Consider the following 17717-nt stretch of genomic DNA (forward strand, 5'->3'; position numbering starts at 1 on the left):
GAGTCTTGAGATAGTTTTAAAGTTCATGTGATAAGCTCATTTAATACACTTTCTATTTATCTTTTATTTCACACTGAAGATTGTTCCTACTACTGAATTATTTTAAACTCTGGAGCAGAGGTGGGAATTCTGCAGCTCTTTAGATGATGTTGGACTGTATCTCTCAGCAACCCTAGTCTGCATAGCTAAAGATGAGGAAAGAACTTGCAGTTCCACAATATCTGGAGGGCTGCACAATTCTCTCCTCTGTTTTAGACTTTCCTGTTCAGTGACTTGGCTTCTGTTAATATTGGATTGGCTTTGAAGTCAGGCATCAACTAGCAGTCTATATCAGTGGTCCCCATTGTATAGTCTGGAAATAATTAATAGAGACAACGTGTTCCAGCAAGGTCCTATAATTAGCTTTGCATAGCTTAAATAGCTTGATGGCACCAGATCTTGTTTTTGATATTGGGAGCTAAGCAGGGTCAGGCCTGGTTAGTACTTGGAAGGTAAATATCTATGAATGCCAGGTGATATAGGCTATATTTCAGAGGAAAGCAATGGCAAATATCCTCTGAATAACTTTTGCCAAAATAAAACAACAACCCTGTATGATAGTCACCATAAGCTGGAGTTGACTTCACATCAAAATGATAGTGAAGTTAATACAGTTACATCCCCCACCCCCATCCCTGTGACAGGAGGGGAGAAAAAAAAGACATCTTTGTATACCTACATATGATTAGAGACACTGTCCCTGACACATCATGCTTTCATCAGCACTTTGCCTGCATTGTGCTTGTATCATTTCACAAAAATCAGCCTCACTCATTCAGAAATTTGACAAACTAGTTGTCTTTTAAACCTAAGGTAGATAGCAAAATTGTACCAAAAGTGACACATAGGAGCTAGAAACCTTTTTTTACCCTGTTGAGGGATAAATTTCCTTGGGTGTAATCTGTCAAGTCAGATGTCAACAGTGGAAAGAACCAGAGGCAGTGATAGTCAGAGCCTGAAGTAGGTGTGCTATCCCCTGTCTGTTTCTGCCATCACACCTTTTCCTTTTTTCTCTCTGATACACTCTCTTGCTCATTCTGTCACCCCTCTGTGATTTTGCTTTTATGGCTTAATGTCTTATTTTTAATTTATTTTTTGATTACTATAAATTATTCAGAGAACTTCATGTTGCGGAGAATAAATAAGGCAGCTAAGACCTAGATCTGTAGAAGTTGCATAGCTAGGAGAAGACAAAAGTGACCAGTGCTGCTACCACTTAAACAGCACATGATAGTAGTAGAATATAGGATACAAGCACAACAAAAACTCCCAATAAATGTGTGAACTAGAAATGAGTATAATCTATTTTATTTTATTTAACACATTTCTTAGCCACTTCTCAAAACCATGCTCTTCCCAAGGTTTCTTATATCACCATGTAAAATAATAAAACCCAGCATCAAATTTTAAAACTATCAATTGAAACATTTTTTTAAAAAAGCCAGCTAAAACAAAATGCAATTTAAAGTATGTAATAATGGGATATGCCCTTCAGGTAAAAACCAGAGGGAAAAAGTAGAAGAGAAAAAAACTACAATGATCTGTTCAGTGTATAAAAAGCAAAGAAAATAATCCAGTAAGAAGGAAGAGTGAATGACCAACTGGACAGTGGTTAGCCACCTTGAATGCCATTTTGGGAGAAAGACAAAATCCAATACAAATCCAATAAATAAATAAAGGGACAAGAAGTTGAGTCGTCAACTGATGATAATAATGTAGCCAGTGGTTTTCAAGCTTTTTTATGCCCTACATCCCTCAGAAATGTAAAGAGATCTTGTAGCACCTTTGAGACTAACTGAAAGAAAAAATGTTGGCAGCAAGAGCTTTTGTAGACTACAGTATACTTCCTCAGATGCATTTTAGTCAGTTGTCTATAAAAACTCAAGCTGCCAACTTCTTTCTTTCAGTTAATCTCGAAGGTGCTACAAGTCTCTTTATATACTCATTTTACTGACTAATGCAGCTATATTTTAAATTCTACCTCTCTGAAATGTTGGTTAATGTTCACACCCCTACAAAACTATTATCATATTTGAAGATAAAGAAGACTAATTTGTAATTTTTAAATCACAAATTGAATCACATACAATACTGTGGGTGAAACAACAGAACTTTTTTTTTAAAAGAAGCTTTTGATGCAGTACATAAAATGTCACTCTATGTGCATTTTATGCACTACACAGACAGGGACCAGTACAGACTGCCCAAAAAGGGCAGTCTCCCAGCACCTGGTTTTGCTCCACAGGGAAGTCACAGCCTCCAGACTGTAGGACTTCCTTGTGGAGCAAAAAGAACTCACAAAAAGTGGGTTCTTCTTGCGGTGCCATTATGATGCCACAGTGCGCCAATAGGCCTGTCTGTACCGGGCCCAAATTGAGTAATTAGATTCTAATTTAGAAAAAATGTAAACTATTGTAAATTGTAAAATCCTCTCCCTTTGAAAATAAATGATGAGGCTATTATCTATGCAACACAACCACCTACAGCCACTTCTAAAGGCACACTGGAAGCTGGCTGAGTGATGACTTGTGACTTGCCACTCAAGGACACAAACCACTATTTGTTGCACCTCCTGAAATTCCATCTCGTACCTCCTGGGGATGCAAGCACCCCAGGTTGGGAATCGCTGATGTAGATAGTCACTAGCTTTGGAAGATGTAATACTGATGCGTCTTTTTCCTCAGTTATAACTGATTCAATTGACAACTTCCAGAGTAGTAGCCATTGCTTGCTGATGCTTTTCTATTGGACTTTGTGGGAGAAAAGAGTTCTGCAATGTTTTCCCAGTAAGGAAACAAGTTCTAACCAATGAATTTCACCTTAGATTAAGGGGAGAACAGATGTTAACTGGCTAGTACCGAGAAATCCTGATTCCTGAGACAACTGTGGGGTCTAGTATTATAAAATGAATTAAACAGATAGGCATATGTGGGGAGAGCCCTATAAAACATTATTTTTTTGTGCTTGGGTCTCTGGAACACAGAGCAGCAACTGGTTGAAACATTGAGACTGAGTAGAATAAATCCTTTAATTCCAGTTTCTCAGTCTCTACTGCCTTTACACTATTGTCCTCCTATGCATGCTTATTGCTCAGAGTTAGGAAAGTGTGCATAGAATTGAACTCTTAGATGCCTGGGGTGAAACATAGCCTAAACCTAAATGTAAGCAAGGAGCACTAAAGCTGATTTTTAACTCTGCAAATTGGCACCTAAATAGTTTTCCCAGTGCTTGAATATTTTCACCACAGAAGCATCAATATCTCAGAGTGAGAAGAGGAAGAGGCTACTAAAAGAGTCTCAAGAGAAAAGAAACAGAAGAACCTAACTCTGGAAAAGGTGGTGAGAGATGGTGGCTCCTGAGAAATATGGACAGAGGGTATGAAGATACTCGACTGAAGAAGATGCTCAAGACTGAAGAGGAAAAGAAGAGGTTCCTGAGCATGGTAGAGGAACTTAGTATCACCCTGTGGTGAGGACTATTTAGTTCTAGTTTCATTTCATCCTTTTTGGTCCTGTGTAGGTATGAGTGGGTGATTGTGTGTGTATATGTTATGCTGAGGATTTAGATGTTGGCATGTTACAATGTACCCATCTTAAAGAGACTTGTTTAATAAGACAGAGTATCCAGTATGTTGGCTAGACAAAAGGATATTGAATGTAACATCAACAGCAAAATAAGTCATGCCTCCCCCTCTTACCTTTCATGCTCTCAGGCACAATGTTCTGAACTGGGTTAGCACCTTCAGTCCCAAGTTCTATTACTTTCTTGATCCAGAAGAACTCAGATCACTTGAAAGACATTATAGCAGTGACATGGATCGACTTGAAACAAAACTCAAACTTTTTCCAAAAGTTCTAGAAAGGTAAGAATGGAAAAGACAAATAAGAATTTATGGACCAAATCTCTACTTTTCTTGAAGAACACAAACTGTCTTTTAGCGAATGCCATTGACTATATGACGTAGCTGCCGCAATATGTCCATCAAGTGCTATATTAATGTTTTCCTGTCTGTGGCAAATTCAAACTTTCATGAGGAGCAGTAAGGCTCATGAATGATAGTAACACTGCTGTACAAACAACTGGTAAGATGTTCTCCAAAGCCCTCAATTTTGAAACTGCCATCAGTCATTTTACAGGAACTCATATGTATCTCCACATCCTGCTTTTTTTAGATCTACATAATCTTCTATTTAGTCTCAGCAAATGACAATCTATCTAATATGGGTCCACAAAACTGTGCACTGGGTACAGAGCCTAGATATCTCAGCTTCTTCACACTTTCCCTAGTGAATGAGTTAAATCCAGATGTTAGCCACAACTGGAATACACCTACAAAATGAAGGTAATCTTGGGGGCGAAACAGATGGCCCTGAATGGGCAGCATGATGCCGCCACCTAAAGAGCTGGATCGGGGCCACACAATCACAAACCACGGCCTCAATCCAGCTACTTGCCAGCTCAAATAGAGGCAGCAAAATGTCGCTCCCTTTCAAGTTGATAACAGGGCGCCCTTTCTGCTGCTGCCATGGCTTTGCAGTGCTTGGGCAGCATGCAGCATCTAAATGCTGTTGGAGTGCTATGTAGCCAGCCCACAATTGTAGGACAAAACTCAGCCCAAAATGGAGGACATTTAAGGTCCTCCATTTTTCTTAAATGTCCTACATTTTGGGCTAAATTTTATCCTACAATTATCCTATATTTTGGTCTAAATTTTGTCCTACATTTTGTCCCAATTTATAGTAGAGAATTATGGCAACCCTACTTCTGGGTAGTGTCGAGGTGGTGTCGAGGCATACGTCATGAGTACGCCAGGCCCCCCCACACCATCCCCCACACCATCCATAAGGTGACTTTTAGTGCCAATCTGTACCAGCCCTTAGTAAGCCAATACTTATGCAAGTTCCATTAAATAAGTGAATCTACAGTACTTGGAACAAACAACTTGATTTAGGTTTTAGTCACTACATTTCTGGTTCTTCCTACTCTGATTCATAAGCAACTATTTTTAGCATGAAATACATAGTGGTTTTTATTTCAGAAATCTTAACACATAATAAATAAAATTAATAAATTGTTCATTTATTAACCACTTTTCCAACGATCAAAGTGGTGTACAGAAATTGTTAAAAACAGACAATAAGAACAGTAAAAACCACATCTTAAAAGTACATAATTAAAATGGATTAAATGCGAGCAAAATTTAAAAAACATCCAATGACATTGTTAAAATCAAAAATCATAGATACTATACATCGATAGGGGAATATATTCTTAAACGGAATTAGGAGGGAAGGCTTGAAGGAAGAGATGAGTTTTTAAAGCTGAAATATACTTTGCCCCTTCTGTACATCCCCCCCACCCCAATTACTGTCACTGCTTGTTTGTACTACCACCATAATCTGGGTGAAATAGCAAACCATAGATTGCCACAAACACTACACAGTTATAGCAGTTACAGATTAACTGCCATAGTTCAAACCTATGGAATCGTGGGATCTGCAGTTTAGGAAGTGGTATTTATGATTCTCAGTCAGAGATCTCTAGTCCTCATTAAACTACAAATCCCAGAATTCCAATTAAGGTGGGAATCAAAGTGCTGTAGTTGTGTAGTGTGAAAGGGACCAGGGAGAGAATCTCTACATGTGAGGTGAAAAATGGGGAAGGCAAGCTCCATGCTCCTCTGTATTGCCTGAATGACCTCCAGAGAATTAACAGGCCAACAAATGGTGTCATAAACCCAAAAGGATCCTATCCTCTCCTGAAGGCAGACTGAAAAGCTCCAGGCTTGCTCTCTGGTTGAAGCAATAATCTTTCAAACACATCAAACTTAGCCAAAAGAGAAGAATAAATCAGTATTTTGGTACATGCAGCAACTTTGATCTGAATATTTATCAGCAACCCTACAATGTGGGAATGACTAGAAGTATAGTAAACTTGCATGATAAGGGAATGGCCTCCATGTGATGGATAAACAGTGACATCACTGGAACAGCTGCTGCCATTCAACACAAACATTGGGATGCTGCCTGGGAATTAAACATGACTGCACAAGGTACCTGGTGTGATATCATGCAATAAACATGAACAAAAATATTGAGCCTGGTTTAGTGTGTTTTAGCACATCACAAAAGAAGCCCACTCACCAGCTTGTGCTGAGTTAATGTCATTCAGTGCAGACTACATATAAAATATGAATTGATGAATTATGGACAAAGTAGCCATATTTCGGGCTACCTTGAAATAAACACCAATGCTATTCAGTGTTCAAGAGCAATATTTTGTAGGTCCTTCTCCCACCTTACTAGACCCTTTGTTTAATCTGTCAGAATGATTTGATCTGAGATAACTGTGAGTGAAGAATCTCTTCTGGCCTTAACGTGCCAAATAAAAGAAGATAATAGCTACAAGCCTATGAATAATAATGAAGGGGGTTGCTACTGAAGCCACCTAAGTAAACACAAGATTTTCATAATAAAAACCCGGGCTACATTTTAAAATTTGTTTTATCTAACCCAGTTGGTTTCTTTGCTTTAAAAATAATACAGGTTCTCTATAAAATTGCAAAGCACCATCTTCAATTTCGCCTTCTCAGCCAGATTACAAATGCTTTTTATTCATTCAAAAGTAAACCTACCCTCTCTGCCTGAAAAGGTATTTACTGAATACAGAAAATTACAGGAATATGTGCCACTAATAATTTGGGTATATTACACAAAGATAAGAAACTAATCGAAAACCTCATTCTTCCTGACATTCAGTTGGTCCTTTAAAAATTGACAGCAAAGTGCCTTGTATACCTTCTTATTTTCAAAGGAAATTAAACAGTTAGTCATTTGGAAAAGAACTGAAATAAGTATCCACTTTAAAAAGACCTCATTAAGTCTCTCCTCCTAAAACTATTTTGTGGATTAAAAGGAAATAAAAAGCTTTGCATGTTGGTCAGCTGGTAAGGATATTTATTTACATAAATATGTATATATTTCCTCATAATGATCCTTCCATCATCTGTTTTGACATTACCTTCAATTTCCTTTTTCTATACAGTACTAACTACAGTATTCATCAGATTTGTTTTTAGCTCTAGCAAGCATTTGGCTTTAATTATATGAGCCAAATTCCATGTCATGTAGATCTCAAATACAAATTCATTGGAAAAGAACTCTGACACAGAGATGTTTTCTGATTATACTAAGACTGAGATTCACTCCACAGCTCGTTTGCCTATTTTCCCCCAAGAGATGCACTTTAGGTTTGTTATTCTCTATACCACAACAGTAGTGCACTCTGAATGCATTTGTCTTAGATTCCCCAATAGTACTTGTGCAACTGATAATACAGTAGTTTAGGCCCACTGCAATATTATTTATTATTGTGAAGCTAAAAATCCCAGCGGGGATGTCTAAACAAATCTGTGCCTCACAGTGCTTGTATTGTGCTTCTCAAGCAGAGGTGGACAACTGTGCCATGTCCGGTTACCAACAGTGTTGGACTGCAAATCCAAGTAGCCCTTGTCAGCACAGCCAACTACTAAGGTATGGTGGGAACAGAAGTTCAGCTGGAAGGCCACAGGTGCCCATCCATTTCCAAAGCACTAAAAACATAGGATACTGCCTGATACTAGTCAGACTATTGATCAATCTGGCACCATACTGTCTACAGTGGCAGTGACTTTTCACACTTTCCAGACAAGGAATATGTTTCCAACCTTTTATGGATGTACTTGGGATTCAACATAGGAATTTCAGTATGCAATTGAGCATGCACTCTGGAAACTATCAAGTAAGGTAAGATGCTTCATAGTAGGTACAGAAGGTATTTGAGAATAGGTAAGAAAAATGCATGAATATTCTAAAGTACAATTTGTGTTACCATTGCAATTTTCTAATATACTTTTCATACAATGAAACTAGTATTTTTTCCATACCAATTTGTGTTTTATTTGTTATCCTACCTATAAAGGTTCTTTCCCAAAATTAGATCAGTTTGGGAAAATATTCAGCATTTCTCTATAAAAGAGGTTGGCACTATATAGCCCCCGAGGCCATTTTTGTGGCCTCCAGTCACCAGAGGTTTTTAAAAAATCTATTTTAATTTATTTATAAAGTGGTAATTTCTTTTTGCAATATTCATTATACTACAAAAGTTTTAAAACCCTGTTGGAACCCAACAGAGGCTGCAGCTGGCATCTACAAACATGCCTACTTTCTCTTTTCTTTCTTAAACCATAAAGAAAACCCTGTAGGAGATGGGAATTTTCTCTTCAAGACCAAAGCCTCCTGGAAGATGAATAGGTTTGCTAATAAGTCACATGGGTCATCCAGAGCACAGAGGAGCCACTACTGCTGACAGAGATGTTTATCACACTATACTCTTATAGTGCTACTATTCCACTTTAACTGCTCTAGCTGTCTCCTGTTGCATTCTGGGATTTGCAGTTTTAAGGAGGGGTATTTAGAATTCTCAAGCAGAGAACTTCTCTGCCTGAGAATTCTAAATACCCCTCCTTAAAACTGCCAATCCCAGAATGCAACAGGAGGCAGCTAGAGCAGTCAAAGTGGAATAGTAGCACTATAAGAGTATAGTGTGATAAACATCAGATAAACCCCAGCTTTAAAAAATAATGTATAATTTTCACACCCATGTAAAAATATAAGAAGAGATCAGTGGATCAGACCCATCTAGACCAACATCCTATTTCCTATAGTGGTCAGCTAGAAGAATATCATCTGATTCTTCTTCACACAACTTGAACGTGGCAGGGAATTTCAGGGACCAATTTGAGCTCAACAGTAACACCACCAAGGTGTCACTGGATTGGAGGGTGGGAGATGTTGCCTCACAAATAATACTTTTTCCCAAATGTAACTTTTTTGTCTCCAAATGTCTTGAATGAGACATTGAAAATCATCCGCATCTTGAAATCTTTATATGTGCCTTTATATAAGAAGCTCTGGTGGTGCAATGGTTAAATGCTAGTACTGCAGCCACAAGGTTGTGAGTTCAGTCCCAGGTCTCCAAGGTTGACTCAGCCTTCTATCCTTTCATAGGTTGGTAAAAGTGAGTACCCAATTTGTTGGGGACAATTGGCTTACAAGCTGTAAACCACTTAGAGAGTGCTGAGTTCTCTAATAAGTAGTATAAAAATGTAGATGCTATTGCTAAATGCTATTGCTGTGTTAACATTCTCTTAGTAAATTTTGCCTGCCCCTTTTCTTTAGACATCTAAACTTAATGCTGAATGGAGGCTTTAAGTAACCACAATGCTAAATATTGTAGGAAATTTTTTCTAGGAGCTCAATTCTTGTTTGGTGGCTTGGTGCTCTCATATTCTCCTCCACCACCACCAGCTACACCCCTGATACCTCCAAATACATGAGGTTGACTAGCACAGTCCAGGGATGCTCCAAGCCACACTCCATTCACTTATTATATATTTCTAGAACAGACACAGTTCCTACCAAAAGAAGTAGCTTCCAGATATAGATTACTGCCAACTACAATCCATAGTTTTGGTCTACATCAAACCTTATGAGAAACATTAGCCTGCTTTTACCAGCTTTGTGGTGACTTGTACAGTTACCAGTGATTGTAGAAAAAGGAAGCTAAGATCAATATGTGGAAACAGCATGCTTCCAAACAATGTGCAAAAGAAAAATATGCACATATCCTCTACAAAGAAAGTCACATGAGCTGCATAGATATCAGAAGCACATGCATCTCTCCATTAGAGAAATGAACAAGTTCTCTTTCATGATAGAAAGGGAAGATGAGAGTCACATGTTCATCTTCTGTTGTCACATACCTGGAATGTACATGTCAAGTCTAATTCTGTGCCTTGTTGGTTTGTAACTAAACAATCCTATCCTTCACAGAAGCAGAATACACATGACGTGTAGAACTGAGAAAGGCAGTATCTAGGATTAATCTAAGGACAAAATATGCTTAACAAATGGCTAGAGGGCAATGGATCATCTAAAAACTAAGCAAGCTGTTTGGACAACTGTAACACAATCACTTCTTCAATCACACCATATTCCTACAGATCAACTTATGCCTCTAAAAGATAAGTACTTGCTACAAAGAATGGATTTGCATCATAAGTTTTGATAGGGGCTTTTACTAGGGCAAGGGCTCTATGCAGTCTAGTGTACTACATCAAGAACTCAACTGCATGTTAATTTTAGTTTTGTACATCATCAAACCTTCACAGATGGAAGTAAGGATCAACTGAAGCTGAGTGCGTTTAAGAATGAGAGGCACTTTGGACTTTCCAAGGAAATGGAAAAAAGGGAAATATACATATTATTTTCACTTTCTTTTCCCCTATTTCCTGTTCATTCATTACTTATTTACAAAAAATATGTTGGTTAAATTCTCTGATGAACATTCTGCACTTACATGATGTCCTATAAAAATAGACACCTCTTCCTTCTGCAGGCAAGACTCAGAAATGAGGGAAGCATACCTGTATCAGCTTCTTCTTCAGTATATATAAAGCAGTGATTGAAAGAATATTTGTAACTCTTAATTCTCAGATTGAAAAACCAGCTTCCTGACAGGCAGGAAAACCAATCAAGAAGTATTATAGACCAGCAAGAATTTACACAGTTTTCTCCTGCTATCTGATAATCCAAAGTATTTCGGAGGATTTAATGTGCAAAAAAAATCATGAGGTTTTTTTGTACAAAAAAAATCCTAATTTCTGTGCGTAAAATGGGTCTCCTGAACAGGAAACTTGTTTTATGTAAAAAAAACAAAACAATTTTTTGTGCAAACCCTCTCCCATGTATCTTTTTCCTTTGAATAATTCCTCTGCAACACTTCACGATGTTCAAACAGGGGAGAAAACTGGGATGGGATATATCTCTCATAGTGGGGGAGGGGGGGAGACCATCATTATTAATTCCTCCAAATAAGGATGAAATAGTCTAGAATTTACATCCTTAATATAAAGCGATTCTGAACCAATGAGAATAAAAGTCTTCAAGCATCAATGACTTATACTGGAGAAACAGGCCCAGCACTGTGGGGCATAGTTATGCCCAGTCACAGCCTTTTAACCCACAAGGTTTATTTGAATGAGCACCAGCTTTTTGTGGCCTTACAGGTATAATTTAACAAACTGATGGTGATCTACCAAATACAAACTTCCATGGGATTTACATAGCTGAGACTTATATAGCTGTATTTACATAGCTGAGATTATTGTCATAATATCTACAGACAGCTCCAAATCACTTTTTTTTGTACCAGTTGTGCATGAATGAAAAACATACATTTGGAAATGCTTTATGTATTCCTGCATGGCAGGGAGTTGGACTGGATGGCCCTTGTGATCTCTCCCAACTCTTATGATTCTATGAAAATCATTGAAAGCACCATTCTTAACAGGTGCCTCCATTGGTGGAACTCCTATCATCTGCAGCTAGCCAAGCAAAAGCAGTTTTCCCCCCAAGAATTGTTGTACACTCACGTTAAAATTTCCTTTTGTATCTGGAAAAACTCATCTTCTGTTTGTATGAAATTTATCCCATCTGTGGATTCAATCAGTTTAGACTGTGGTTAGTCTTCTTGAAGTGACAAAGCAGCACTGTGGCCTACATGCTGGTCCTCCAGCTGTTTTTGCTTCCACAGCTGCCTCTCTTTCTGAAGAAGCACACCACCAAAGCTCAGTACTGTCACCAACATGGGACCTTTTCCAGCTTTCCTTCCAGAAGGAAATGAGATGTTTTGCCTACAGCGTGCTATGCTTCCCTGGCAGGACTCTTCTACAGCCTGGGGAACCACTACTAAGTCTTTCCTACACCACAGAGAGCCATTGCTCTTATAATTGCAAAGGATATAGGAATTGTGGTGGCAGACACCAAACTGGGAGACTGCCCATCCCTGCTGTGAATGGAATAAAAGAAATACTGAAACAGTGAGATCAGAAATTGAAATTCAACCATGGAAGTCGTGTCACAGACTAAGTGTGCACATCTCAGCATATGACGGTAACTGCCAGCTTGATCTCACAAAATTTCTTGAACACATACTACACACTTTGTGTCATAGCTGCTAAAGTGGCAATTTACTCTTGCAACTATGGTAGTAGAACCTCAAGCATTGTTTTTCTTTGCTAGTAAGAGCAGGCTTGCGTGAGCAGTAAGAATTTTAGAAAACCAGAGCACTTCTGGCCTTCTCTACCTGACAAGAATTTCAATGTTTCAGCACTGGCAGAATGTTTCTAGCCATGGCTGGTGGCAACTGAAGCCCACTGCTTTTTTATTTCGTTTTGTAGAAAGGAGACTGAGTGATGATGAATATTGTAAGATTATTTTTAATAGGTGTGTGTGTGTGTGTGTGTCAATATTTTTTTTAAATGAGCATCCAGCAGTTGAGTACAATCTTTTGTTAGCTATTCCTCCTGCCTGTCATCTTCAGTTTCTGTTTCCATAGAAACCACAGCATCCAGCATTCAGGACAATCTCAGGACCTGTAAATTCATTCTGATTCCCAAGCCTGCTCTGACCAGGGACTTTGGGGAAATGATACTGGGATTTTTGGAAACTCTCTAGCAAGCTTGACTTCTTTCATCAAGCTTTTGCCCTCTGATTTTTGTGCTCACCTCAGTGCCACAGCTGCTTCATCTTCTTTAGCCCTTCAAACTGAGCTCACAGTCTGATTAGAGTGATGGCCAGAAATAGAGTAGAAATGGCAAACCACTGTCATCTTAATACTGCCACGACAAGAGCTCAGTTGTCACTAATACAATGACATGTTCCCCATAGGGAAAAACTAAATAAGGATGCCACTGGAGCCAGCTATAGCCTTGGCAACACAACACTAATATTTAAAGCAGTCATCCCCAATTTTGATGGGTGCTACCTAGTATCTTGAAAGCATGATCAAATAAGTTCAATTTCCTTGATATCAAAGAACACTGAAGAATTCAAAATGTTCTCTCTCAGCCTCTCTCTCTCTTACACACACACATACTTTTCTATCAAACAAGGCTAGAGTTTTATATTTTCATTGGCCTAAATCGAACAGCAGGTCTTGTTAGCCACAACTAACCCAAGTTTGTTTATTTCAATGGGTCTGCTCTAGGTAGGACTTGCATCAGATTTAATCTGTTGAATATAAGATCCTGGACTTTAGAAGGATATGATGAATAGAGAACAAGGAAATTCCTTCCCTTCCCCGCCAAATTGGGAACCCTTATCATTATACTTCCTCCTAGTACATGAGAAGACTATTTAAAAGCTATTCTGTTAATATGTGAAACAGTGCTTCCATTGGTATCTTGGTTTGTAACAGACTTTCCTAATATGAGTTATTTTCAGATTATTTGCTTTTTTTATTTTGGCAGTGGGAACAAACTATTTATGTTTCTGAGCATATTCCAATATTCAGACTCAAACACTCTTCTAGTAATATCAACAGGTGTACAGCGGGGCCCAAACGCCAAACCATGCAATGCAAATCACTGACTTCAGTTCCAGTATTAGGAAGCATTTAATTAGTCTGTGCTTTGTTTTGTGTGATGACAACAACTTACCCTGTTTCCCCAAAAATAAGACATATCCATAAAATAAGCAATAGCAGGATTTCTAAGCATTTGTGCAATATAAGCCATACCCTGAAAATAACACATACTGATACGCCCAGCACGGAATGGAAGGGGGTGGGAAGGGAGTGGAAAGATTGGGGCCAATGGTTCTTAAGGAAATGGAGTCGCAAGAAATTCAGGATGGAATTCCAGGTTTGGAGAGTTATGACGATGTTCCAGAAGATGATGACTTAACTATATTTGAATAAATGTAGATTGTTGTACCATACTTAATAAAAATAAGACATCCCCTGAAAATAAACCATAGTGTGCCTTCTTGAGGAAAAATAAATATAAGACATTGTCTTATTTTCAGGGAAACATGGTATTAAATTTAAAAACTTGTTCATAAATAGGAGAAAGAGAATTCAGAGACATAGCCATGTTAGTTTGGAATATCAGTAGGCAAAGAAATCTTGTAGCCCCTTTGATACTAACTGAGGCCCAAAGTAGACGAGCCAAAAGGACCATGCTGGGACTGCACAGGCCCAGGCCCAATCCGGGCCACCACCATAGACCTGAACTGGGCTGCTGGAAGAAGCGGATTATATCTGTTCCTTTTTGGCCTGGTTCTTCTTGCTTGGCATGGCATTGGTGTGGCTTCCGACCACACATCATCTAAATGCCATGTTCCCAATACAGCCTGAAGCAGGCACTTTTTGCTCATTTGTTTCGAGCCATAGTGAAAGAACTTGCAGCATTTGCTTAGTTAACTTAGGAGCTGTAAGGACCAGTTTGAAGAGCCAGCGTGGGGCAGTGTGGGGGTGTGACATCTGAATGACACATGCCTCAATGCTGCCTCCACGCAGGTGTCATGCCGACCGCACTGCAGGTGGTGTCACGGCACTCTTTTGGTTCGGCATTTATATAACGCACACCAAAAGAAGCGCCAAAAAGTGCTGCCGCCATGGCAAGGGCACCTTTTTGCTGTCTCTGATAGGAGTAGCATTTTGCTATTTCTTTTAGAGTCAGCAAAGCACTGGATCGGGGCTGCAGCATGTGGTTGCTGCAGCCCTGATCAAGCCCTGAAAGGGCAGTGGGACACCGCTCCTTTGGGACTGCCTATACAGACCCTTAGTCTACTTTCCCAGATGCATGGAGGAAAAAGAAAACTTGAAGATATGAATAATTCGATATAAAGTAAAGTAAAACTGATGAATTAATTCATGCTTCCCAAGCTGCATTTTTGAATTGTTGTATATTCAGCTATGCTAAATTTTTCATAATGGATTATTCACATTTAATAGCAACATGGAAGACAGGTACAATATGGTCCGATCTGTGTGATGGTAGCTAAACCACATAAATTTGGCTAGTGTGTATAGGTGAGAATTCTGTACAAACTTTATTTTGTTCTTTGTTCTTGGGGAGGGGGGCAGGGTGAGAACATACCTTGAAAATTTGTTGAGGTATAAAAAAATCAAATGTGGGAGAAAGCAACTTCACTCATATCCATTCTTCCTTCTATCTGAAATGTACCTTTTGGTGTCAGATCAACTGTCAATTATTCCCTGGCACGTGGATTCACTGAAATATTACCACCAGTACGTGGAACTCTGGGAAACATACTTAGCGAGAATGGCTCATGCTTTGGAAATTATATGTATGCCTGGGGCATTGCTGTTCATCTGATGAAGCAATGGAAGTTTCACAGAAAGCCTTCATGTATGGCTTTCTAGCAATTTCAGGTACAGCCAGGTACATTTTCTGAATTTCAAGGGGCTTTGTTTGGTGGCAAAATGAAATGGTTCCAAACTGAGTTCCACACATGCAGAGTCAAATATTTGCTCCAAACCATGCAGCTGATATATTTACTAATATAGAAAATATTCAATTAATTGGTAAGTATAAACAAGAAATAGCAAGCCATCTGCCTGACCATAAGCATCCTGTATAAGCAGATTCTGAGAATATATTTTCCTAAGAATAGTTGCAAGAAAGGTGCAGTAGAAGGTGACTTAGCTATTTCAGAAAATATTTGTATGACTAGTTTCATATGAAGTACCAGCCACTGTTGTGCTTATCCTGCCAAGAATAATGTACCTCAGGGAATAATACCACAGGCAATACCTATAGTGAAGGATAATCTGCAATGAAATAACCAAAAATGACTAAATGCATGTTCAAGATATTATTGTCTTTTCTAGACATTATCATCTCTTCTCATAATATGGCCAAAGTACGACAGCCTCAGTTTAGCCATCTTGACTTCTAGGGAGAATTCAGGCTTGATTTGTTCTAGGACTCATTTATTTGTCTTTTTAGTAGTATGTGCTATTCGTGGAACTCTTCTCCAGCACCACATTTCAAATGAGTTGATCTTTCTTTTGGCTTACTTCACTGTCCAGCTTTTAAAACCATACATAGAAATTAGAAATCTGATGGCACAGAGAAACCTAACTTTAAAATATTTGGAATCCTAACTATCCAATGATATATCTTTATACTGGTATTAAATTACTTCAAATCACCAGTAATTTCCAATTCATATCTATTGCTAGATCTTGCAAAAATAGATATAGCAATGGTGTTCACCATAAGAGATCACCCTGCAGATAATAAAAAACATGGCCCATACTTCTTGTGGCCAATACCATATTTGTCTATATCAGTGGTTCTCAACTGATGGGGTGAAAGAGTTGCTGTGTGTCTGTATGTGCATGTGCAAGAAATATAAGTTCTAATTAACTATCATACGATCCAAGGAGGCAACCCACCTCATGTCCACCTGGGGGCACCAGCCACACATTCTTCCTGCACTGTTTCTCACCTTTCCATCACAAAGGAGTTTATCAAACAGGACGGGAGGCTCACAATTTCGAAAGAGAAGACAGCAAGGTCAATCCAAAAATTCATGCAATTACGTGATTACTTATCACACCTTAAATTCGCTGTAATAGCCTCCCCAAACACGACCCAGATTCTGTGTGAAGTAGGCCATCACATGGATGGGTTCTTGATTGTGAATTGGCACTTTTGCGCATGCTCAGTGAGATTCCAGATGACTAGAGCATAGCATATTTAGGCGTGTGAGAGAGAGGAACCAAGGAACTCCACAATTTACAAAAGAGATGGAGGGGGGAGAATGGCTGAAAGAACTTGCTCTATTCACGTTAAAATGAGCATATATTCACTCTTGTCACGTTAAAACGTGAATATAATGGTTATCCAATAGCTCCAGGTCCATGCCCCCCCAGCAATGCTGAAGGACAAGCAGAAGCAAAATTGAAGCGGAATTGCAGCGTGACTTCAAGGGAACCCCCCCTTTCAGATGGGGGGGGGCAGGACCAAAGGAGACATGTACATCACACCAAAAAACAGTGCACTGAGTGCGAAGTTGCTTAGAAACAGGGTTTGTGACTTCGATAGTTCACCGAATTTACTTAACTGTGGATTGATGTGTGATTGCTTTCGGAGTGCGTTTGGACTGCCAGCAATTGCATGTGGTAACCTTTCATGCAATAACGTGAATACGCATGATTCTGTTCAGGATTACACTGGATTATACTTCCAATTTCAGTCATGTGATATCGTCCAAAGGCTCTGCTAGATTTTAAAGCCCTTTGTCACTGATCCACTTCATGGAGGGCAGCAAGAGTGGGGCAGGCTCAGGGAAAAAAGTTTGAAAACCACTGGTCTATATGGAAGATATTATCCTTCCACTTGTTAGAAGAATCATGCCCTTTTGTTCTTGCATTCTGTCTCTCTTTCCAAGTAAGACAGAGTTTCCCCTTTACTTTCAAAATATCATATTCATTAGGAAGAGGATTCAATCAGTTAAATGTTAAAATGCAATAATGAAAGTGGGAACACTGATTACTATACAACATCTATTTAGTTAATCTATTTAGTATTAAAAACTTAGAAGCCATTTTCCAGTTATTTACACCCACAAGAAAATGACATTGCTATCAAATATTGTTTTGTTGAAGTGCTTGAGGAATTACTAATGAAAAAGGAAAGACTCCAGATTCCTTTAGCTTCTCTAGAGGATAAGCGTTTGAAATTAGGTGGCCCTAATCAACACAAACAAGACATTTTTTTAAAAAAGAAAATAAGCAATAGTATTCATATCTGCAGAACTTCA

At 38.8% G+C, this 17717-nt stretch overlaps 1 long non-coding RNA gene across 1 annotated transcript in view; it reads right to left on the minus strand.

Annotated features, from left to right (window-relative positions):
* The window catches only part of LOC149312076 (uncharacterized), a 100744-nt gene extending 95317 nt beyond the window's left edge, over positions 1-5427 (minus strand). The window contains exons 1-2 of the long non-coding RNA XR_016281397.1: positions 5291-5427; positions 3737-3893 (exon numbers count right to left, since the gene is read on the minus strand). This is a non-coding gene — a long non-coding RNA (uncharacterized LOC149312076). The remainder of the gene's footprint in view (positions 1-3736; positions 3894-5290) is intronic.
* Between the last annotated feature and the right edge of the window lie 12290 nt (positions 5428-17717).

Source organism: Sceloporus occidentalis, unplaced genomic scaffold (assembly GCF_023333645.1).
Source record: "Sceloporus occidentalis isolate IW3139 unplaced genomic scaffold, rSceOcc1.0.p SCAF_5, whole genome shotgun sequence".
Lineage (NCBI taxonomy): Eukaryota > Metazoa > Chordata > Lepidosauria > Squamata > Phrynosomatidae > Sceloporus > Sceloporus occidentalis.